General features: G+C 44.9%; 1 long non-coding RNA gene across 1 annotated transcript in view; it reads left to right on the plus strand.

Moving 5' to 3' along the window:
* Nucleotides 1-14241: 14241 nt before the first annotated feature.
* Nucleotides 14242-24559, plus strand: part of LOC142803227 (uncharacterized) — a 35110-nt gene continuing 24792 nt past the window's right edge. Inside the window, exon 1 of the long non-coding RNA XR_012894014.1 lies at nucleotides 14242-14414. This is a non-coding gene — a long non-coding RNA (uncharacterized LOC142803227). The remainder of the gene's footprint in view (nucleotides 14415-24559) is intronic.

Here is a 24559-nt window from a genome sequence, read left to right on the forward strand (position 1 = left end):
TTGCATGGACGGATAGACGCAGTGACAGACGCAGGGGCGGATGCATGGCTGAACGCAGGGACGAACGCAGAGATGAACGTGTGGACGCACGAACAGACGCACGCACGGACGGGCGGATGGATGCACGGATGTTCACACAGGCGGACGCCTGGACGGACGGAAGCAAGAACGAATGGATGGACGGATGCTTCGCCCCACTCTCCATGCATCATTCACCCCGTGGATATGCTGCCATTTTTTTTTCTTTTCATACGTTCCGCGCTAATACTAGCTAAGTTCATGCTTTTACTGCATTTCCAAGTAGATAAAGATATTTTCGCGGTACTCATAAGAACACAGGGCTTCGTGGTAGAGACCCCACTTGCCACTGAAACGGCCAGGGTGCAATGCCCACCCGACCTAAAAATTTTTGCCGTTTATTTTATTTTCATCTTGCTCGATTTTTCAGTCACGCACAACATGACGATTCTTCGCTCACAACAGCCGAAACCGATGACGACGCCAGAATTTCCGCGAAACGAGCTCTTTAGCGCTATCGCAGTAAAATAACTTTCGTTGTGGTCTCTGAAATTTCGGTTACGGCAACATGTCTCCTAATGCTTTTTTGTGTGTGTCTTCCTGAATCCCTTTTACGGCCATCCTGCAACGAGACGTGATGATATGCGATCTGACGTTTGATGGATATAAACAGCTTGAAAAGTAGATGATCATGGACTAAACAAAAAAAAAAGAATGCCAAATGCGTGCGTGATCTACCTACATAACTTGCGTTTAGTTGGCATTCCTTGTCAAAAGTTAAATTCACGCATCTACTTCTGTTCTCGCACTTAGCTTCTAGTTGGCGCTTCTGGTCTCGTTATTCGCATCCAGTTTTTGTTTTCAAGGCGAGAGAATGAATGACTGGCAAGTAAATAATACTCTAAAGCATTTACAGCATGAATAAACAAAACTGAAAAATCAAGACAAATTGAAAAGTAAAATACTGTAGCTTCAAATACTAAATACCACATTCATTCGCATCGCCTTCATTCACCGCAATGAAGCTGAATATAACTCAGTTTTACTGTTTTTTTTTTTCTCATCTCAGCTATACCTAAAATTTCGAATGGTGATCGTAAAGGAGAATTATTGAAACGAGAAATGAAAACGAAAAGGAAATTGAGCCTTTTTTAACGAAATGAACACGTATTTTGTATCAACGTTGAATCGCTCATTTCAGCGGTCATGGTGTACATAATTACTTCTGTGCCCCATTAAGGTATCCGGTCCTTTCTGCAGCTCTCTCAGCGATGAAGTTCCAACTGTTATTGCGATCATGGCGGCTTTCGAGAAACACCACAAACTCCCGGAAACGCCATGCCGAAGCCGGCATGCACTGCAAATAACACCACCATAAGTACATCCCCTAGGCTGTGGCACAGTTAGTTTTTAAAAACCCCATCATATCCACGGAATGAATGATGATTGGGGGGGGGGGCGAAACGTTCGTCAGTCCATCTGTGCTTCCATCCACTCATTCGTTTTTGCTTGCGTCCATCCAAACGTACGTCCATGCGTCCGTTCGTCAGTCCGTGCGTCTGTTCGTGCAGCCATCCCAATGTCTGTCTGTCGTCCATACCCCCGTCAGTTCATCCATCCACCTGTATGCCCGTTTGTCCGTCCATCTATCTAGTGAACACTCCAAGTACCGCCGTCTCACATCTTTTCATCATGTATTCATTATATACAAGTACCACCATCCAGCGGACATTCTAACGACCGCTCTTTCGGGTATGTGCCACCGATGGTTACGCACGACAACGACGAACGCACAAGCCGCGTCATAAGGAGCTTCACCCCTAAAACCAGCTTCTAGAACTCCCCGTCGGCAGCAAGGCATTTACGCACGTCTGCTGAATCGCATGACCAGTGACGTACGTCTTTATGACTGCGCGAAATGCGCACATGGATAGCCTTCGCGGAATTCCTGGCCACATACGCAAGTCAATTCACGGGATCCCGTTACAGTTCAATCTCCTGAAACAAAGGTTTAGCCGTGAAAGTTTAATGCCGATTCACGCGGCTGCAGCTGCGAATGCGATCACACTAGACCCAGTGAGCAGACGTATTGTCTGTACAGCGACCGAAGCAGTCTACCAACATTGTTTAGGGTCCATGCCTTCCCAGTGTGGTATTACGAAAAAAACGACGTCATCATAGTGTCCAGTTCATTTCACTTACGTTCAAGAAGAACGAGATTCAACCCAGGCGATCGTTTCTGCTATCACGCTGCACAATCCACCAAAACCAACATAAAACGAAGCTAAGCTAAAACAACGAATCGTTATTTGTAATTTTGAATTGATACGCTGTAGGGGCAAGATAAAAGGCAAATGAGAGTGATAAATAAAATCAACGCCCAAACTGCCTAGAGATGGTTAACCTCCGAAGCTGAACTTTCCTGCCCGATTAAGCGGTGGGTTAATCCCGATGGCGTAGTGAAGCCTTTCTCAGTTATTGGTATGGTTTGATCGCCGAAATGCGCTGGTCTTTGAGTACATTTCGGATGACGTCGAAGAGCTTCTTGACTTATATCACACACGCCGCAAATCATTGTTCCAAAGTGCGACAGGAACGCCATCTCCTGCACGGACCGGCATTGCGTGTCGTCAGCATGCAACATGGCGCATTCGAGTAGCTTGGTTAGCGGTTGCAGTGAACTTCGGAGGCGGACATAGTTAAAAATGGCGTCGGCTTGCCTGGTGGTAGCATGTGTTCCTGTTGGTAATTGCAAACAGGAACAGGCGCCACCATTAGGAGATGACGTCACTACTGAAAAACTTAAAACTAACACGTCAAGGATGACAAGGTGCCTTTGAAAAAAATAAGTCCCTCTATCGAACCGGCGGTCAGCCTGTCTGAGGCACTTCCACTGTTCACCCTCTTTACCGCACTACGTGTTTCCATCTAACGGCTCCCATCTTTACTGAAACGAGTGGCGCGGCGTTCATCAATGAGGAAATTCCGACGGTTCATCACTGGGGCCCTGCAACACTTTTTGAGCATGGTCAGATAACACTGCCAATTGGTAGTCGAGAGCACCGAGAACACACGAGCCAAATATTATAGCGTAGCACGAGGCCTGAAAATTGTAATGAATTTAAAAAAAAAGTTCCTAGAAATCGCTTTCTCTTCTCTTGACAAATCACGCTATATACCCAAAATCATTGCATCATAGGATCGAGTATCACGCCATTGGCTGATTTCATCATGGTGCACTAGAGAGTCACTGGCGCCACTGCGTAAGAGCATGACGTGTCCACGCGTGCGTGCGTGATAGCACTGAGAAGCCGCGCGTGCGAAGAGTACAAAAAAAGTGACCCCGTATCTCTATGTTACACGGCAAAAGTCGTCGAAAGGCGATAGTCTTGCGTCTAGAGAGAGTGAACAAAACGTTTATTTGATGTTCTGCGCAAGAAAATTGGTGAATGGTATTCTGGGGGCGCTGCGTTAGAGTGCCTCGAGCGTGCAGCGGAGGCGAACGAGCGCATCGAGTCTCGTCACACGTGAGACATGAGCGCTATCTGGCAGTTATCTTGGAAAACTAAGTTATCTTCGAAAACGTCTAGGAGGGGATAAGGTGTAGAACGCAAGGCGACGGGTAGGTGCCGCCACTGTGCTTTCTAAAGCGTTGGAAACTGCTGCCTTTTCGCGCAAGCGTTGCATGGTCAGCGCAGCATGATAAACGCTGCGGTCCTTAGAATTACTTCTGTATTCATTTTCTAGTAAAGAGACACACATACAGAATATTGACGTGTTGTTATGGTGCCTCAGGTATGCGCAATATTTGCTTTTTATTTACTTTTATTTTATTTTTATTATTTTACTTTATTTTATTTTATTTTGTTGCACAAGTATGAACGCTAAATATTGAGCAATATTGGAGGGCTCAGTTGATAAGGTCGGCCTTTTGGGGTATCGTTTGGTGCCGTTTACAATACCGTTAAGGGTGGACAAACAGACAAATGTACTCTGAATCGTAAACCACTTTTTCTGAACACAAATGTAGACAGACAGACTGACCACCATTTTTGCGTCGAAGGTCCCCAAGAAAGACTATCGTCTTTAATATGTACTCAAGATCTCAAGGCATTCTTAGCGTACATTCTTGCCCCGTTCCATCGCTCCATGTTTATGAATACCTTGCACCAGTTTTATGGGTACGATAGAAAGGAGAAATTACAGCGTGCGAGAAATATTTGTGGATTCGCTCATACTTTACAGGTTATAGAATGGTTTGCGGCGATTGTTGATTCGAGAAGCAATAAGCTCCCTAACTGAATCCATGTCACGGCAATCTAAAAAAAAATAATACAGTCTTCATCAATTGTTGGTAACGTCTGTCCACAAATCGTAATGGGTGTTCACTGTCCATACGTTTCTTTCATTTTTCTGTGGACCAGTGGTGGGCAGTCAGATTAGCCCGATTTCAATAGCACCTAAGATTTTGCTTTTGTTGTTGTTGATTGTCATATGGCTTATACCCAAATCGAGGGACGGGCCAATGATTCTGGTCACGGCTGCCTTCATTTTTGGTGGTCCAGCACTGAGTAGCGGAGTTTGCCTAGTTAAGCTGTAGCACATACTCGTAACAGTTCTTGAGGACGTAGGATGCGAGGCTTCTGGCTTCGCTATCGGCGCCACTGTAAATGTGAATGTAAAAAAAGCGCAACAACTTCTGCCATGAATGTTGGCTGTACACGTCGGACGAGGATAACCAATATTGTCGTCATCGTCACGATAATAATATTCAGCGGCAGAAAACACATTTTCCCGCCACGTCCATGGCACCCCGTGCGAATCGCGCAACAACAAATCCCGCATTTCGAATTCCTCGTTTGCATTCAACGTGCATTCCACCACACATCGCATTGAAGGCACACAATAAGGGGCTGCGTCACTCTTAACGCCCATCGGAAACGAAGGAAAAGGAAGAACCCTTCATGAATCGCTTCACCCAGACCAAAAGAGCGCCGACGCGGGAACTAATGACGCAAGGTCCCGTGATACGCAGTCCGCCATCTTTCATCTGGATTTTGTTTGTCGTGTGAATACAGGTTGCGTAACAGCGGGTTAGGGCCCATTGTATAACAACATGACGTTCCCTTACGTTACACATTGTTCACTGAGCAGCCAAATTGATACCTGTTCTGCAGACGTCACTTGCTGTTAAAAAGTTGTATTGTGTGTTTCGTGCTGGCAGTGTGTATTTTGTCATTAAGTATGTTATGTTATATTGCTCGCAAGCTACTATGTCTCTTCGTGGCGCATAGCGAGACGTTACGTCGGTGGGGTGCCGCGGCTTGACAGCTTGTGCTATATACACCGATACATGGCTTTCATGTTCAAACTTCATATCTCATTTGCGCAACAGTCAAGGTGTCTTGAAGCCAGTCGTCGTGTATTCTTTTCCAATGCTGGTGCTGCGATTCTCTTGCGCGGGTTAGGGCGTGGTGCTCCAACCAAGTTTTTCATTTGTTTACTTTCATTGCATGCAGCTTGCGTTTCACTTTTCCTTTACCGAGGCTTTCCTGCTTTTTTTTTTTGCTTCCTTGTTGTTTACTCGATTGATTTCTGAGCTGCCTCACATTTTCATATAAAGCGATATCAGAGAGTTTGGTCTCTTGTGTATCAAATAAAATAATATATCTATATCAGTTAGAATATTCTGCATATGAAAACAGCGACGAATCAAAACAGCGGCACCAGTCGTCACGTTTATATTGCCGTCTGCATTGCGTACCCTTCAAGTTCGGCCAACAGAGCAAAAAACATTTTTGTGTCTGAAGCTTTCTCTTTTTCTCAGTCAGACATTCGTCGCTCAAAATGGCGACATATTGTCACATTCTTTGAGAACCGTCGACATTTATTTAATGAAGGCATTGATTTGTAGTTCTCTGGCCTTTGGCAAAGGCCGTAGGGTCGGTGTTTGGAGAAAGGCACCATCGTATGTTTCGTGCTCAATCATCGGCTCATTTGACATTTAATTGTATAGCAGATGGCGATGTGTATGTCGTGGCAAAGAAGAGATGAGGATCTGCGTATAAATAAAACGAAACACCCGCATACGCATTCTTCTTCATTTCATTACCTCCTCGAATGGTTGGCGCTAAAGAACGTGAATTATCTCCGCAGACTCCCCCAAACTTTCACACTACTAAAGTAATTTTTTTAATTTAATTACTAAATATATATTTCGTTTCAAAAAGGTAGCTTAGCATGCATTTCTTCAATAATTGTGTTAGGAGGTTTGTGGTAGAAAGATGGCACCATCGCCAAGTTTTAAGCCAGTGGGAAAATCCCAAATGTACGGAATGACAGGCGTCTGAAAAGGCGGTGCTTTATTCACGGTGACTTAATGGCTTTCCTTCCGAGTCATCCATTTCTGTTGTGTCCCAAACTCATAAGGAGATATCTAATTTATGGCTGATTGCTAGACAGCCCTGAATCGCGAATTTTCTACGGTGCTTCTCTATCCATGCGACTTTCACAAATTGGTTTGTGTAGGAGTCCAGTGTCCGGTCCGTCAAATGAGTTCGAGAGGACGACGACCAAGTGCGTTCTCTACAGACTGGAACGCTGCTTGGCCTCAACAGTTTTACAACATGTAGCACCAACGAACACAAAGTACCCCAGAAAGCACGAACTGGCGAAGATCCTTACGGTGTGGGTCGTTCCTTCTTCTGTAATAGTATGTTGTAGTAGCAGCCTCTAGTTAGTTTTAAGAATTTCTCACTAGATGGCGTTGTGTGTGTTATGTGCTTGAAAATATTACCTCTAGATGGTGTTAGTTGTCTTCGCATAGTTGACAATTAAAGAGGATAGATGGCGTTTTTATAATAAAAAATGCACAGCCTATCCACGGAGTGAATGATGATGAGGGGAGCAAAGCGTCCGTCTGTCCGTCGATGCGTCCGTCCGATGCGTGTTCTAGTGTGATAGGAGCGGATGCAAGGACGGATGGACGAACGGACGGACGGACGGACAGACAGACAGACAGACAGACACTTCGTCCCACTCATCATCTTTCGCTCTATGGATATGCTGTGGATTTTCTCATTTTCTTGCAGCATAGCATGAGGGTCAACGCTGCCTGTACCAAAGGAATGGATTTTGAGTTCGACCACTCTTTCTGCTCGCAGTGTCCTCTCTGTAGGACTTCACGAAAACATGCACGCCTTTCTGGAGACGGTGAAGATGAATAGTTGCACTCTACCTCAGGTGACGGCTCTTTATTGGCCGAATCGGATGGAATCCTGGGTTGTAAGTCCCGATTGAGAGTTATCAAGGCTTCTTCCGGCGAAATAATGTACATGCTTAAACTATCCAGCGCGAGCCATATGCCTTTTTGCTTGTCACAGATGGTACTGCCAACAATCCGCGTGCGTTCAACGAGGTGGCCATCTGATTGCTTACAGGAAAGGTCGCACAGCACGTAAACTAGCGATATGTCAAATAAATGTCAGAAACCTCGTTCTAGCTGATGACGCTGTCAACAGGAGTGCGCCTGACCCTGCGTAGAATAATGAAGCTGACAGATACGAAACCACACATAGAGGCGGTGTCACACTTACAGATGTGATCTGAGACATTACAGGGAAAATACGTGATTGCCTGATTGGAAAACCTGAGTTGCGGGAAGGCTATGTTTAGAGCGTGCACGACACTCAATCAGTTACATCTCGAGACAAATCACCTCTCACTCTAGGAGCCACCATAAAGTCCCGCAATTACTTTAAGGAAGAAGTGACTGCAACTATATAGGACATGGAAGGCACGCTATCATGTCACCTGTGTGTATGGTCTTGTGTGCGTAGAAGACACTGACAGAATACGCCCTCCCATGCTGCCAACTTGGAAGTACGATAATCACAGCGGTTTTTATAACGGCATTCCAAAAACTGCCGAGTCGACAAGTCCAAACGTCAGAGTTGAAAGAGCGATGAGCGATATGCCACAAAAGTGTGCCATACTGGCAGCTTCTTTCGGAATACCTTTTCGGGAGAAAGCAACGCTGTCTGCTGACAGTAGACAAGTGCACGTACGTCATGAACGATACGAATGCGTTGTTTCATAACGCAGTTACGGAACGCGAAATAGGAATGTAGCTTCGCTGGCCATGTGCCTGCCTCGCAACAATATATTATTCTGCATACATATGTTCCTTCACCGCTCAAGGCATTTGTATAGAACCAAAGGCAGCATCTACTCGCACGAGCTGGCATTCCAGGATCGATGCGACAAGTGCTGGAGCGCTGCGAGTGGAGATGAAGCAGGCGTTTTCAAAAGGGCAAGTGTTCTCGGGAACAGCATCAAATGAGCAGATGCAGCTGCCTAGAATTGTGAGCCGGCAAACTAACATTCCATGTAATGTGCACTTGCGCAATCGTCAAGTGTGTTCGCGACTTGAAATATCATGCGCAGCCTGACATTTAAAAGACTCGACGTCCGAGCACCGCTGACATCTAGTGATCGCGCAGGTCACCGTTGAAATGTCGCCCACCAACGCAAAAACATTAAATAAATAAAAGAGATCACCGTTTCATTTTTTATCCGAATGGAAACCAAAAACGCAAATGACGAATAGATACATGCTTTTAAAAACAGTGAGTGGCCTCGGATTTCGCTCTTTAATCAGTTCTCCAGCATGTTTTATTTAAACGGTAAAGGGCACAACGTGAGCACGGCTCCCCGCGACCCTTGCAGCCCTTCCTTGTGCTGCCCTAAAAGGGTTGCGAGGGGAAGGAATCAAACTTTGTAGCACTTCTTTTAACTTAAAAACGCACGTGGGGACATAGCGGGTGGCTGAACCTTCGACTCCGCTGCCGCCCCCCCCCTCCTCCTCCTCCTCCTGAAAAAAATTTCTGGCTACTCCTCTGGCTCTGAAAGACACCAATGAAGGTGCTCGCTCCCTCTCCACAGAGAGATTAATTATTTTAACCATTGTACAATATTTGCTTTCGTTTAGACAAACTGTATGTAGAAGAAAAAATCTTTCTCTTGAGTGACGCAGTGTGGCCCTTCACCCCACACCACACCCCCCCTTTGGGGGTTTTTCGCTGCCGCCGCTCACTTCGTGGTGCATGTTAGGCGAGGAATAACTACGACGGGAATAGCTGCTACCACCACACGAGGGCCGGCCGCCACCGCGGCTGCGCTGAGTGCTGCGGATCGGCTACGTCAGCTTCGCTGCAACTGGGAGGCGGTACTCAACAGCTACGAGCCAGACAAGCAGCTTTGAGCCGTCCGGCAAGCCGAAGATGCCGCCTTGGTCTAAGGAATTTCCGTCACCTCAGGCATCACCATCACCATCAATGGAGGGTGGCATAGGACTGGAGTCATCCCCTCTTTTCCTGGCATCGCCCGAAGGAACATTTAGTAAAGCTTATTCATTCAATTTTTAGAGACGGAAAAGGTGTTTTCCTTTAACCCTGCAGACTGAGCTGACTGCGAAATCAACTGTTCAACGAACTGACGACCCTGACCTGCAATGATGACAACAACAGTGCTAGAGCTTGGAATACATCTTTCTGTATAGCATCTCCGTAAAACGTTTCTGTAAACGCCGTTGTCTTCGATGCGGTGAACACCTTGCCACTCTTTCAGAGAAGTCTGCCTCTCATACCCAGTGAACGAAAACCACCCACAAAGCCGACTTTCGTGCGATGCTTGTCACTTAAGCCGCATACATTTGTGGACTCAAGGTTCCCCACTTGTGGACTCGATCATACACATGTGGACTCGAGGGTGAACTCGGGGGTCCACAGCAGCGTTGAAATGGAATAGTGATCTCAGCACCGTTTCAAATCTCCGAGTACGATCAGGGAAGCTCAATCGTGGGTCAAGCTAGGTACTGGCGTTATGAGTTCAACTGTGGGCATCTATTTCGCAAACGTAGTTCCCATTATAGAGGCTCCGATATCCTCCTTTCGCTTTCATTAAGTTAAACTTTCTTTCTCCCGAGCAGAATTCCATGTCAAATTCGCGATGATTTTTGCTTATCATTTGAATGTCTGACGATCTGTCGTTGTGTTTTGGTGGGACGTTCGCTGACACATCACTGCAGCTGTTTAGCCCCAATAACTTAGCAGGCGTGACAGTGTTTGGTGAATAGTAACACTGGTGAGCACTTACTAAGCATATAGCAGTCACTTTTAGTTTAGTAAGGCAATGATTGGGGCTAGTTGGTTCATGCTATGCGCTGTTTACGAGAAGGCGTTTGATTCAGTAGAAATATCAGCCGTCATGCAGACACTGCGGAATTAGTGCGTCGATGAAGTATATATAAACATTCTGGAGGAAATCTACAGGGGATCAACTGCTATCATAGTGCTTAATAAAAAAAGCAACAGAATACCAATCAAGAAGGGTGTAAGGCTGGGGGACACAATCTCCCCAATGCTATTTACCGTGTGCTTACAGGTGGTTTTCAGAAGCCTAGAATGGGAACACTTAAGGATAAGAGTTAATGGAGAGTACCTTAGTAACCTGCGCTTCACTGATGACATTGCATTGCTGAGTAACTCAGGGGACGAATTGCAACTCAAGATTACGGAGTTAGACAAGGAGAGCAGAAAGGTGGGTCTTAAAATTAATCTGCAGAAAACGAAAGTAATGTACAACAAACTTGGAAAAGAGCACCGCTTCGAGATAGGTAATAGTGCACTTCAAGTTGTAAAAGACTACGTCTACTTAGGGCAGGTAATAACCGCGGAGCCAAACCACGAGATTGAAGTAACTAGAAGAATAAGAATGGGGTGGAGCACATTTGGCAAGCACTCTCAAATTATGACAGGTAGATTGCCACTATCCCTCACGAGGAAGGTATATAAGAGCTGTATCTTGCCGGTACTCAGCTATGGAGCAGAAACCTGGAGACTTCGAAAGAGAGTTCAGCTTAAATTGAGGACGACGCAGCAAGCAATGGAAAGAAAAATGGTAGGTGTAACCTTAAGAGACAATAAGAGAGCAGAGTGGATTAGGGAACAAAGGGGGGTTGAGGATATCATAGCTGAAATCAAGAAGAGGAAATGGACATGGGCCGGGCATGTAGCGCGTAGACAGGATAACCGCTGGTCATTAAGGGTAACTAACTGGATTCCCAGAGAAGGTAAGCGGGTTAGGTGGAGACAGAAGGTTAGGTGGGCAGATGAGATTAAGAAGTCTGCGGGTATAAATTGGCCGCAGCAAGAACAGGACCAGGTTAACTGGCGGAAGATGGGAGAGGCCTTTGTCCGGCAGTGAACGTAGTCAGGCTGCTGATGATGATGATGATGATGGCGATGATGATGATGCGCTGTTTCAAAAAAAGAAGACGTAGAGACGAACATAGGCAGAAGAGACAAAGCGCACTTCTACTTCGGTTCGTCTCTACACGTCTTGTTTGTTCTTAAAACAACGCATAATAAAGACTTCGACATTCAGCCTAACTTTCTCGGAATCAGTTTGAACTTTCAAGTGAAAGTAAACCCATGTGGTCATACTTTATTTACATTATTTCTTGAGTTCAGTCCAAGGACGTTACTATTCTTATAAGCATAGGCGACAGCACGCACTCAAAGTATCTTACACACCTTACACATTTTCCCAGAGAAAGTCAGCGTAAAGCAACAGGAAATGCTCGATAGATAAGCAAATAGCAGCCAACAACAGAGCCCGACTATCTCGGAAGACGAAGGCCGAGAATTCACGCGCGGCATATACCTGCCTGCCCTGTATTTTCACTACCGACTCAAGTACCGAACGGGACGTAATAAACAGACCTGCTATCTTCTACACTTTGCCATTTAGAACATCAAGGGCGCATACACAGAATCATCTCCGAGGAGACCGCTCAGCCTTCTGAGGAAGGTATGATGATGCGAGGTGAATTTTCTATTCCCTCCGCGACGCAATGAGGGCTGAACAAGATGAACGAATCCAGGAGCCCGGATAATGTCGATGTCATCCCGAGTCCCATTCATGTTGAATCAGTGATCCTCGCATCTAGAAGAATCTCCCTAGCTATGCATGGTTTGTAGCCATTGATTTCTCAAAGAGTTTTGCGGAGCAAAACACGGTTGCCATCTTTCATCGTTTAGAAAGGCGGAGAAAGTAACTGTGAGGAGCGAAAGCAGGGGTGTTAACCAGAAGTGAAATATCCGGCTTGTTTCCCTACACGGCGGAAAAGGCAACCGAGACCACCGAGCACTCAGCACAGCTTTAATTATAGGTACACTGTACAGTACGTACTAGCAAGCACCGTCGTGATCACTCTACATCGTAGTGTATTAGTATGCTAGTCATTGGGGCTAGTAGTGCTGCCATGGTATTGTGCCTATGGGCCTTTCTGACCGGATGCCAGCTAAACCTTTTGCCTTGCCCAGAGTAGCGACCCTAATTTCAGTCGATTATGAGATAGAGACTTTTTTTTTGCTTGTGCGTATACATTTTAACGTTACTGCGATACGGGAATACCGGATTTCGTTTACCGTGTTACTGGAATGCATGTTTTAGGAAAGTTTTAGCTCTCACACGTAAACTCTTACGTATACGTACGTAAACGTACACCTTTAAGTTTTAAGCTTGCGCAGACCACCAAATGGTGATAACTATTGAAACTATATTCATTTAGATAAGGTTTATTCACCTCTGTGGCAACACCACATAAAGGTTTTTTTAGCGTTTCAGCTATCCTAATGTACGTTAAAGGAGTGCGAAAATGGGCCCTGCAACTGTGCGTGTGTCTATACCGTGTTCTTGTCTCCTTTCAGAACAGTTCTTGTGGTTGTAGTCATAGAAAAGATAGCGGGTGACGGTGTGACGGTGTCCACATCTTTTGACAATTCGTGCCAGCAGTTATAAACACGTTTGCTTTCATTTATTGTTTTTGAAAGTAAAAATTATTATAAAGGCCACTCATTCGTAATTTGGCTGCTGTAAGGCATTTACATCAGAAGTAGAATTCACTTCGTTTCGGCAATAACAGTTCTGTGCTTGCCTGGTTCATCTTAGCCTCGCTAAATGGCGTCACCTATCCAGACTGTCAAGTGCTTTTCACGCTTACGGCTTCTGCATGCAAGGTCACTCGAGTTTCGGCAATCCTGCTAAAATAATTAAGGTGGTCGCTCACACTTCAACTTTCACTCGGCAGCAGGAGTCTCCTCAAAGCGGATATCGCGAGTAGCCATGAACGAAGGTAGATTTGCAAGGTAGGGGCAAAAACGTGAAGCCTATCCGTCGAGTACTTTACGTTCCACAAGAGTGTTCGTTCCGTAAAGGCCCGCGCATGCGCAGATTCCTTCCGATATCCGGTAACAGGAAGGAGTATAATAATCTAAAAGCCCCTAATACCTTCCCCAATAGTCGTTTATGACAGTCACCAATCAGAAAGTGGTTTCACGAGCGTCAACCTGCTGAAAGTGTTTATCACGGCTTTCATCCCTTCGGAAAATTATTTGTTCGACGATTTGTCTCTCTTGCCTCACCACTATATGACTGCATAAACACTGGAAAGTAAGCTTTCTATTTCACTAGATGAACGGCCACTGTAACAATCAGTTGTCAGTCCATTTCTCGAAAAGAGCTTCGAAATCAATTCCAGGGCTGCGAAACCACGTATCAATAACGAGAAATTCGATGGTATAATTAGTAATAAAAAAAAACTAAAGAAAGTGTCTAACGCTCCTTACACTGGCCATTGCAATGCGAATAAACGTGGACAAAGAACTTTAAATAAGCAGGAACAAACTGGAATGAACAAATTATTCACCTTGAATCTTAGCGCAGCGTGGCACACTTTCAAGCCATAATTGTTTTTTTTTCTACATCTGGACCATGTTGCAACTGGGGACTGGCCCCCCTTACAAATTGCGCGTCTACCACTTTTCCTTGAGGCTACGTCCTACCTAGGCGAAATTAGCGGGGACGTGATTACTCAACCGATGTGGACAATTGAACATTCAGGAATATATTCACGGCTCCACACGGCTTGGGAACGACAGAGACAAGACAAAAGAAGTGCCGGAACAAGTTGTTTCGCGTAAACTCAAGGCTTGGATTCTTTTTTGTGCATTGTTTGGATGGGATTCCTCAATACCTCTTTTGTCCCCGTATTTCGAACAAACATTCAGGTCAAAACCAGCGCTCGGGTCATTTCTGCATCGTGACGCACACTTATGCTTCGTCTACAACATAAGGCCAGGTGGCCCAGCTTATCAAACACTGCAATAACGGCCTGCATAGGCTATAGAGTTATAGTTAAGCGACTGATGATAACAACAACGCCTAGGGTTGTTCCACGCCAAACCCGCAATATCATTATCAAGCACGCCGTAGTACAGGGCTTCGGAAATTCGGACAATACAATGTTTTTGACGAATCATTGAAGGGGTGCTGTAAGTATTTTTGAAAATCATGTTCACGCTGCCATACAAATATTTTGCATACAGAGACTGCTCTGTACAAGCGTATAGAACGCAGCAAACGCAGATAAAATATTTTTATTCCCATAATAAAGTCCACCTTTTCACGGCGCACCTGCCAACATCAACACTATAGCTTGATGCCAGGCTACCGTATACTGATTCTGTTGAGTTCATAAAGCAGTCAGGCTAGTTTCAATGACGTCAGGTACAAGAACATTGAAAGGGCCGCTTGTCCGTCACCAAAAAAGCCGGTGTGTGGTACGACCATGAAAAGAGAGAAGAAAAAAACTATATTCTATTTTTATACAGAGAGAAATTCACGACATTTTGCATAAGCACGTGATTAGTTTATCCCGGTTTGTGGCGACGGGGTGCAGTATGAACGGAAAGCAGGTTTCAAAAACATGCCGAACTTTTTCAGGGTGCACTCACGCTTTGGAGTAGACTTTCCGGGCTTTTGAGAGCTTGGCCTTTCATTTGACGCGAAGAAGTCATAACCTAAAATTTCGTGTCAGTACCTCTTTACCGAGCAAACATATCGCACAGTACACGGGCCTGTAGCGTTTTACCACGATTGAAATGGGATCACCGTGAAATGTAACGAACCCACGGCTCTTAGCCGCCAAGCACCTTAATAACCATACCACCGAGTCGGACAGGTACACCACGAATATTTGTCCAGTACGGTGTAACATTAACTTCCATTCTTTTACATGGGTATATGGAAGAATCATATATTAAGGTCTCTCCAGAACACTCGTATTCAATATTCGCATTTCAGTTTCGTCTATTATTCATACCAAGAAAGCGAAATAGCTGTCTATTGAAAAGCAGAGAATTTAACAACTGTAACAACAAGCTCCCACTCGCGAGAAGATCTTAGAGGAAAGTGGGACAAAGGCAGTCCGCCATTCGAGCAAAGTTGTCTCGTATAAGCTATATGCCTGAACTCAGCACTGATAAATCTTTAAATGCGACAGCCAAATCTAAATTGCAATGGCTTAGCAGCTATAGCGCTTACATCACGAAAGACCTCCCACTCTCTTCTGTATCATCATTATTCTATAATGCACATATTTTAAAAACTTCCACTCTTTGACACTGCGCGCTCAATACACTTGGAGCTTGGAGTTTCCTGCAAGGTAGCCTACAAGAGAGTCAAGTCCACGTGTTGTGAAGCAAGGAGGCGCACGACCACTCGTGAGGAACAGCAGCGCCCAGTGTTTAAATATTTAACCCAAGCTCCTGTACATGCTACTGCCATGCCACGTACTGTTGCTCTCCGAAATCTGTGGCAGAGGGTGCAACATTTGGCGGTTTCTTGCTCTTCATTTTACTGGAGGCTGCTGTAAAGCTTTGTATACGTATTTTTTAAAAGTCCAACTTTTCATTTGCCGCAGGCAGATTATGGTGTCCTTTCTAGCAGGCAGTGGTGTAAATAAATTTTGAGCACGAAGCCATCCCTGTAATCTACTTCCCCCGAGTGTGCTCATGATTGTTTGTACCTTCTTATCTCTCTGCAACCTCTTTTCTCCCCTTCATCCCTTCCCCAGTGCAGGGTAGCAAACCGGATTTGCGTCTGGTTAACCTCCCTGCCTTTCCTTGCATCTTCATCTCTCTCTCTCTCTCTCTCTCTACTTACGCTACTCACTGTACATGTTGAACGACTCCAGGCTAATTTTGGCCACCTGAGGTAAATTAGCACGCACTTGATTCCACAAAAGGAGTGCATGAAGCTCATATTATATAACTCTCAGAGTTCGCCGTCATGCGCGTAAAAGCCCTGCGCCGGCCAGCGTATACAGATGCGGCTCTGGAAGGTAAGCCGTTCACGTGAGTGTTTGTAAGCGTCGTCTCCTAACACTGGCGCTATTTTCATCGTGGCTTTGTCAGCGATAAGCACTCTCTAATGCGTCAGTGCGATCGTTCATCAGGGTGACTCATCATTTCACATTTCCGCGTTTTATTGTCTCCTGTATATGAACGTCATGATAGTCGCCATTGCCAGCAACAACTGAACAGTTGCATTGCTAAGCGCATGGAGCAAGGAAACAGTTTGGAGGGAACATAGCTCAATGCGATAGGAAGACTTAAGCAAATACGTAAGCATGTAAAGAAACAAATAAATGAGTACGTCAACAGAAGAAAGAGATCTCCTAGTTTTGCTTGCCACAATATTTCCGAAATAGCAAGGGAGCCTAACTATTTCCATGTCGTCTCACATCGAAATGCGGTCGCCGTGGCTACTGGCTACCCTTTTTTTTCGTATCTATGATTTTACGAAAGCCGCCTTTCGTTTCAGCCAACCTTCCTGATTGTTTCGAAGAACAGACTGAGTCAATGACCCGCAGTGGGAGACAGAGCGCGGTCATTACTCTATTGTTACGGTCCCTAGCTCGATCTCTTATAATTCTATATCATAGCCCTATGAAGTGCTAAATGAAACTACATGGTCTTATGTTTATTTAACGGTGACTAGGTTTCTCTTATACGTGGTCTTAGACGGCAGTTCGCTCCAGAACAACCAAAACTCGCTTAGGCTGGAGAATGGACGTTTTGTTGTAGCGAAGCTCTAATGCAATAGCGCAACAATTTGACGCGACATGCGCAAGAGGTGTATATGCAATAGTGCACTCGGTTGCGTTTGTCCCGTCCAATTTTTTTACCATCCAACTGCAGTTAAACCAAAAGTCGCTTTCTTTTCAATGCAATGTCAGTGTCAACACCACCTACTTGCTTTTTCCTCAGTTTTACCCGCATTGTTTGTTATCCTAACGTATGAACAGCCCGCGACACTCTGGTTCGATACAAAGAAGCATTGCAAGTGAAGCTCTCTCGGCTGTTCACAGCTGTCGCACGCCGTGACCCCTCGAAAACAAAGAGAGAGACGCAATTTCTTTTTTTCGTTCGTAGAAATTATCATACAAGGGCCACAGCCTCACAGTGCTTTTAGGTAAATAAACTCCTGAAACACACAATAGATTTCAGAAACCAGCATAAGTAATAGTGAAGATACTACAAGTGCTATTGTGTCGCTAGGCGGCGAAAGGCAGCTGCTGTTTAGCTTCATGTGACAACGACTATTGCAAGTCTGCTACCACGAAACTGAACAATGTGTATTATGAACCTGTTCGGTACTTGTTCTCTCATGGCTATCGTAATCGAAAGTTTTCAGGTTATAAGGGGCCTCGCCGAAGGTACATCTTTGAACATGAGCTGGCGCTAGAACGAAGCTGGGACACATTCAGTCGCATTGTAACACCTGTTTCTTACAATAGGAAGGGAAAAAAAGCAGGAGATGAACTATGGCTTATTACGCAACGTATTAAATATACCATATTGACTGGAAAGAACATTGCCTACACATATATCGGGCTAAATTCATCTCTGTTAAGTGTGTAGAGGACTAACACCATGTGTCATGTTTGACTAAAGGGCTTGTAGGGGCAAACAATATCGTATAAATTTTACCATGGTAACCACCTTCAACAGCATACTGTGAGTCTTATCGAGTTCGAGCAGTACAAACATATGCTCTGCAGCTGAAAATATTTCTCCTGGAATGCCTTTCGTTCGAACTTGTATCGACGCACCATTTTAAATGTAACTTTGTCATTGCAATGATTTGTCTAGGTATGCAAGTACGATTCTGGTGGTGAGTGATGTGCAGTTACTAGTGCAATCCTTTGTTTGTGACGTGAAGTTATATGAAGGTAATCAGAGACATTTGTTATTTTCATTAACTCCTGCGTTCAGAACACCCACCCACGCACGCACACGCACGCTCGCACGCATGCACACACACACACACACACACACACACACACACACACACACACACACACACGCGCGCGCGCGCGCGCACGCACACACGCACACACACACACACACACACACACACACACACACACACACACACACACACACACTGCTCTGGTTATATGAAAGATTCACTTTTGCATCCACGTAAAATAGATGTTGCGCTAAATGTTGGGGTCATCATTAAAAGGTACAAGCAGAGAGATAAAATGCAGGAACACACCAGGGAAAGGCGCCTTACAGTACAGCAAGGAACTCACCAAGGAAATGCGAATTACAGTACAGTTTTTCTCATAACCCAGCCGTCTGCCTGTTGTTTCCCGTTGTTGACAGGAAGGTCGAAGCAGTAAATTTTATGCAGCCATCCTCGCTACGTACGTACGTTATTGTACTCGTGAGCGAAATTTTTTCAATTGAATTTGAAAAGTGTACCGGACAATAACGAATGCGTTATGATGCTGAAAGGTTTTAAAAAAAATGTTCATCATCACCTGTCGGCGAAGTGCCGACAGCTACATCAAGGTTGAGCTACGCGTGGAAAGTGAATCAGACTACTAAAATGGTAAAGTGGTCATGCCGGCGAACTAGAAGTGCCCCAATTCATATATACCGAGTTGAGGGTTGTTCAGGGCGCAAGGAAAGGATCACATAAACGGACGTCGACATTGAGCCAGCTGGAGGTATTCACAAATATTCGGTCATCAACAACACTAGTGTGTATGCACAGAACGCTAACGTCTGTCCATACAAGACGCCAGAACATTGTCACGACTTCAGTGAAGCCGAGCAGAGAGCAAAATGATGGTGTGCCCACCTGGTCACTGCTGATGCTCTATGTTCTAGAAATCTGGAGACGTCCCAGTCCTGAATACCATCGCCACGAATGCGCCATCGATAGCAGGACATCACAAGAACACCGACGTCAACGGCGGTATTTAGCCTTAAGCTCTCACATACTTGCTATGGCAGCGAACATCTAGTTCAGTCGCCAAACTATTTTTGACAAGCAAAAAATTGACTCGCGGGAATGCGCTGTAGTTTGCCAAATTGATGACCGGGCGCCTCTGTAGCCGAAACGATGCCAGGAAAAGGGAAATCGCTAAATCAACGCATGTACTCAATACGCAAGACTACACAAACAATATCTTGATATTGCATTTTGTTCTGGCACATCTCATCGATACAGTTCAAATTTCCACTCAGAGGTAAGACACTACGAACTGTCGCTGTTCTTATGTTTTTTTGTTTTTTTTTCTTGTTCGAAAACTGCAACCGTGTCGCCACTGTCATACTTCATGCACACTGCCACTGTGCCAGTGCGTACAGCGTCCAGCTAGCCGCGCATGTGCAAATGCATAGATAGATATATGAGGTATAACATCCCAAAACCACCATATGTTTATGAGAGACGCCGTAGTGGAGGGCTCCGGAAATTTTGACCACCTGGGGTTCTTTAACGTGCACCCAAATCTGAGCACACGGGCCTACAACATTTCCGCCTCCATCAGAAATGCAGCCGCCGCAGCCGGGATTCGATCCTGTCACCTGTGGGTCAGCAGCCGAAATACCTTAGTCACAAGACCACCGCGGCGGTGCCATGTGCAAATGCAAATCCACCCTGAGGACCAGTGTAGAGATGTCATCCTCAGCGTGCTCTCGAACGACTTGTCTCCGATTCTTGCAAACAGAGAAGTATAGAAAAAACGACAAAAAAGTTCAGCAGCGCGTTGCATTCACAGTTTAAGCCGAAATCCTTGCTGCGCACTTGGAAATGCAAGAAACTTACTATCGGGCACCCAACTTTTTGCAAGAAACTGCAGCAAGCCGCAGTTTGAGGTAGACTTAAGTGGTGTCTCGCTACCTCCGTCCACTAAACGAGAATGTCATGTGTTGACGTCATCGCGTGACTTCACAACTATGCCATAACGACGTCATAAATTACTGCGATCTGTGACGTCAATAAAACGTCACATAGTGAGGTAACAAAATGACGTCGTCTGTTACATATGTCACGTGGGTTTCTGTAACACATCGTTCTCATGCCGTGTTTTGCTCAAGCGGGCACTCAAAGAGACATTTTAAAGTTCTAGCCTTAGCAAACCATATGCCACGGCACACCCATTTGGCCGCCATACATGCTGGAGCTTGGAAGAACGGACGTGGTGGAGACAGCTAGAATGGCGACAGGACGTAAACACGTGTAAGAAAAGTACAGTGTAGTGGTGCAGAAACATCGATAGCTCTATCGATATAGATAGGGACTATCTATATATTATAGATAGTTAAGTGACTATCAACCTCTCGATGGGTGAAAATACTATTGATAGCGCTATCGATAGTAAGTTTGAGAATACAGTATTCATAGCGTAAAGTCAAATATGTGAACTTATTGAAGCATAAACTTCGTTCTTCGAGTGCGTGGTAAATGGCAGAACCTTAGGAGCAGGCTAAAAGACAAAAAGTGGACATGCTCGCGTTCTGTCGGCACAATCCTTCGCTCACACGTGATAAGCAAGTTGAACACTTCATCCGTAGCTACTATATGTAATATATGCGGAACTGCATGACATCAAATTATTATTCCATTTTCAGATTTCAAGAGAGAGAGAGAGATAAAGATGCAAGGAAAGGCAGGGAGGTTCAGATTTTAAAGTAAAATATCAAGTAGTGATGGTTGGAGTTCTACGTCTCAACATAAGAACATCAAGAAATCAGTTGGTGAATTGTAAGATGTAACTCACTGCTTTTGAATATGAATGTTTTGGACTATCCTTATCCAGCATTTCAGCTGCTGAAATATCATTTTTTTTATTTATGTCACCAAAAGAGTCATCATAGAAGAAGTATGTATTGCTGACACTAGGCTATTGTGAATATTTTCCCAATGTCGTCGGTCAGCAACGGCATAATTATTCACAGCATCATAAATTGCTTTACCTGTAGTAATTTTATTGCTGTTACGGTCGATCGCACTATCGGTAATACTATCGATAATTTATCGATAGTTTTGTTGCAGTACTGATAGCTTAAAGTGAACTGTCGATGCTATCGGTGGTCCACAGCGTACCAAGAGTTTCGCATCACTAGTGCTATCATGTGACCTGCCGTCACCAGCGTCCCTCAGTTATACGAAGAGACACGGTGCCTTCAATGTCTTGCGTGTCATAGCCGGTGAAGTCAACATGCTGAATGTACGTGCGTAGAAGAAGGTACATTCAACCTAGCTTCACTGTGCCAACTTCGCCAACTGCAACTGTAGCCTTCAAACGGAAAACTTCTCAACAGTCAAACATTAGTTATGTCGTGAATGGAAGTTAATAAGAGTTGCCATTTTACGGGTTAAAGAGGCATGATGTAAAACAAGATTTATTGCCAAGAAAAAATTTGGAATCTGACACTACATCTGTGTAGTTAACATTTTAGGCGTTATGGAATGGCTGGTTGTCTGCATGCTAAGCCTGTGAATGCGCGGAAAAGACACAGATTAGTCTGTCATACTTTGACCGATTTTGTCGCAAGGGTCGATCCCTGTCCAACGCATTTTTGTGGCTACACCCTGCACAAGTGCGAAACAAAGCTCCGTACGTTCCGTATTCCCGAAAAAGACCATTCTGCACCGTCGCACGTGGCCACCTCGTCTCACGTGGACCGGCAGAGAAGTCTACGAGGGCTGCCACTCCCAAGTCAGTTGCCACAACACGGCGGCCGAGACGGCTCTGCTGCGCACTGGAGCTCGTATACCGCTATATAAACGCCAACAGCACTTCTTCTGCGAACGTGTGCGGAAAAGATGGGTCCAAGAAAAAGGTTACGAGGCGAGTAATATATCTTCCTCCCAAACTTATTTTCTTCGTTTTTTTTTTGTCGTGTGTTATCCCCCTCCTCCTCCTTCCCGATCAGTGCACAGAAGATGGCCATTGTTCGTGCCAACAGCCGCAGCTGCGTTTGATCGTTCGCGCTTCTTTGCGACCAGCAGGCGCGTTTTGGAGCAACTGCACTCGCCTTCGTTGTTTGGGCAGCGCGGCTGCTTGTGAGACATAAATCTGTTTCAAACAGGCGCTCCGTATGCGCTTTAAAAAAAGCGGCAGAAGAAGAAGAAGAATAGGTCGCAAACAATGGCTCCGTGCGTCGAGGGGGGGGGGGAAATATGCCGGAATGCAAATCTTTTCGCTTCGTTATTCATCGGAATGGCTGACTGCGAATATCGCTACATCATAACAGCTGTTGCGTTTTCTTTTTAAGCGCTCCGCAGCTTTATTTAGCCTTCGTTCGCATTTCGAACTTATTCGCAGCCGGTGTTCTCGATTGTGCGTTTCGTTAACGTTCTGCACTTACAGTAATAGCTTTCGCACTGCGGGACACCGTGCTTGTTTTTTTGTTGTAAGCACAACTGTGAGCTTAAAGAAGTACGACTAATTTGTCTTGCGCATTCGACAAAATAGCGGCTATTTATGGTATGGAAGGTACATGCAAAATCGAAAATGCTCTGAAACGTGCGTATACTTGGAGTTACCACACTTATTCCCTGCTGATATGGCACTTCAGAAACTGAAATTCTCTTACAGTTACCCCAGAGTCACAGCAGTTACCCTACTTCCGTGATTATTTGAGTCGGTAATTTCTACTCGGTTTTACTTTGAGTCTTCAGCATATACTTCTTTGTTCACAAAAAAAAACATAATGATGAAGTCACTCCAATTCTTGGCTTAGGCGTTTGGCAGTGCAACAGCTCAAAAAAAAAAAAACAAATAGAGGAAGTAAGGGGGAGACGGAAGCTTATGATGAGTAACTAATACACAGGGGGTGCGCCGCGGCCTCTCACGCTACGCTGCTCACGACGCTCAAATCAGCCAATGACCGCGAAGATGGGTATATGACACCATATGTAGAAATAAGAGGAGTTGATGGCTGACTTTTAAACTTAATCGCAAATTCCAGGCCGCATACTGCTCCATGTTTGGCTTGCATGCTCAATGACCACTGGCTTCCAGTCGTAAGCATTACGTGGTCTCCACAATTTCTTTTTATTTGCATGGATATGAAACCCTGTTCGCTCTGTGTTCCCCCCTGCTGCCTTCATGTTTCTTAATAATTCATCGATAATTTTATTTCCATCGCACGCAGCTTGACCTTGAGCATCTCGCTCAAAGTCAAGCGGAAAAGTTACAAGGACAAGTGGAGAAAATAGCGGAGAAGTTTTACAGAGATCTGTACAGTAGCCGAGACAACCACGACCTTAATACTACAAGAACTAACAGTAACCCAGATGACACCCCTCCAGTAATGATAGAAGAAGCCAGAAAAGCTTTCTAGAGCATGCAAAGAGGCAAAGCACCTGGTGAGAATCAGGTAACTTCAGACCTGCTGAAAGATGGAGGACAGATTGTGTTAGAAAAACTAGCCACCCTGTTTAGGAGGTGTCTCCTGACGTGAAGGGTACCAGTGTCTTGGAAGAACGCTAACATCATCTTAATACATAAAAAAGGAGATGACAAGGACTTGAAGAATTACAGGCTGATCAGCTTGCTCTCTGTAGTATACAAGCTATTTACAAAGACAATTGCTAACAGAGTAAAGAAAACATTAGAATTCAATCAACGAAAGGAACAAGCAGTATTTCGAACAGGTTACTCAACAATTGACCACATTCATACTATCAATCAGGCAATAGAGAAATTCTCAGGGTATATCCAACCACTATACATAGCCTTCATAGATTACGAGAAGGCGTTTGATTCAGTAGAAATATCAGCCGTCATGCAGACACTGCGGAATCAGGGCGTAGATGAAGTATATATGAAAATTCTGGAAGAAATCTACAGGGGATTAACTGCTACCATAGTGCTTCATAAAGAAAGCAACAGAATACCAATCAAGAATGGTGTAAGGCAGGGGGACACAATCTCCCCAATGCTATTTACCGCGTGCTTACAGGAGGTTTTCAGAAGCCTAGAATGGGAACAATTAGGGCTAAGAGTTAATGGAGAATACCTTAGTATCCTGCGCTTCGCCGATGACATTGCATTGCTGAGTAACTCAGGGGACGAATTGCAACTCATGAATACGGAGTTACACAAGGAGAGCAGAAAGGTGGGTCTTAAAATTAATCTACAGAAAACGAAAGTAATGTACAACAACCTCGGAAAGAAGCAGCGCTTTGAGATAGGTAATAGTGCACTTGAAGTTGTAAAAGACTATGTCTACTTAGGGCAGGTAATAACCGCAGAGCCTAACCACGAGAAGGAAGTAACTAGAAGAATAAGAATGGGGTGGAGCACATTCGACAAGCACTCTCA

The sequence above is a fragment of the Rhipicephalus microplus genome, chromosome 3, assembly GCF_043290135.1.
Source record: "Rhipicephalus microplus isolate Deutch F79 chromosome 3, USDA_Rmic, whole genome shotgun sequence".
Classification (NCBI taxonomy): domain Eukaryota; kingdom Metazoa; phylum Arthropoda; class Arachnida; order Ixodida; family Ixodidae; genus Rhipicephalus; species Rhipicephalus microplus.